We start from the raw sequence: 1,780 nt of genomic DNA on the forward strand, positions 1-1,780 counted from the left end.
TTGGGGATTATACCCCAATGTGACTTGTATGTTTAGGAAGAAGAGATGCCATGGATATTTCAGGAAGATTACCTTTGATGGAGTTCAGACACTGGTGGTGGAGGTTCGAGGAAGGATGACTGAGGGATGAGGATAACAGGATGAGTTGCAGGACTGGGCAGTCTATGTGCTGGAAACTTGAGGTGAATCGGATGGAGGAGGGTCACATCTGTTCATTCTGAAATTACAATTGACAGCAGCAGAGAGCAGAATGGTTTTCAACTTGTCAGCAACAATTTGATAGGTTTATAGGGAGATTGTGACAAAATCTGGTTGGATTAAGTGATGCCAGTGCTCATCTAATTGAATAGAAGCTGATTGAGGCAGAGTTATTTATGAGTGAAATGAACGACTGAACTTCAGCTAAGCTTCATTTCAATCAGGAGAGACGTGTTTTAGAGTCAACAATAATTTATAACAAAGTGCACCATAAAGGTAAACGGTGGAAGGTTCTTTGGTGATACAACCCCATCATGGTGTGTATGTTTAGCAGGGGGCAATGTCATGTTTAGGAAAGACAGAATTGTGAGTATACTTTTATATCTATGTCATGCCTAAATATGCATACACATATTCCTTACCTTACGAGAAACAGCAGTTTCCTAGTAAAATTAGACATTCAGAAATGTATGGACAATATACAGGTTATGTTTATGCTTGCATGAAGTCATATTAAACTATGATGCAAGTCATTTTAGAACACTGCAATAAATTATTAGACGAGGCAATGGTAAAATCATGTAACCTCTGCAAAGGAATGGTTGAGGACCAATGACTTGAGAGATCTCAGCTTAGAAAATTAACAGGGAGTGATGTCACTTTAGACCATGTAGTGAGTTGGGTACACCCAGAGAAAATGGAGTACGAAATTAAACAAATGACAGCAGAAGAGATTAACCAAACATGGAGCAGTGATGATGTAAAGCTTTCCCTCCAAAAAAGAAAGAAAATTGTGCATCAGTTTAAATGTGTTGCACATATTCCTTACCTTATGAGGAAACAGCAGACTCCTGAGCAAAATGTAGAAAGTTAGTCATGGGGAAAATGCATGGCAAATAATAATACATTTTTACCATCACCACCAGTTATATGTATGGCTTACCAGAGATTTGGGACTTAAAAATCTTTGAATTGCAAGGTTAGTGTTGTCTTATGGTCATGTAGTGACAATAATGGAGTAGGTAATACCTTACCTGGTTGATGACTGATTCTGTGATAGTTTCTGTAAATGGCAAACAGGAATGCCATCGCTAATTTAACTTTCATCTGACATACTGTACTATGGCATTTTTTGTATACTACATTTTACTATTGTACTATGACTTTTTTATGACATAGTACACCTTGCCTTTTTTTCTAACATAACACAGTATTCCTTTTTAATGAGATACCATACTAAAAGATTTTTATGACATACTAAACTTGGACTTTTTCAGTCAATTATACAAGTATCAAAAGATATAAGGCTATTTCATTTTCAGGCAAAGTGTAAAAGTAAGTGTCACATAAGCCATGGGTCTAATAAAGTTTCAGTTCACACTTAGTACAAATATTCACACACCTTATGGTTCCCCTTTCATTAGCAATCGACTTCATTACAAGCTACCAGATATATATCCAGATGAATGATGTGGGATTTTCAAAATTATATATATATATATATATAGATATATATCCCACTGAACGGAACAAAAGGTCGTGACAGATTTGTGTTAAATAAGATGAAAAAGGGACATGAGAG

Source organism: Plectropomus leopardus, chromosome 21 (genome assembly GCF_026936395.1).
Source record: "Plectropomus leopardus strain MGB_pleo_1.0 chromosome 21, ASM2693639v1, whole genome shotgun sequence".
NCBI classification, from domain to species: Eukaryota; Metazoa; Chordata; class Actinopteri; order Perciformes; family Serranidae; genus Plectropomus; species Plectropomus leopardus.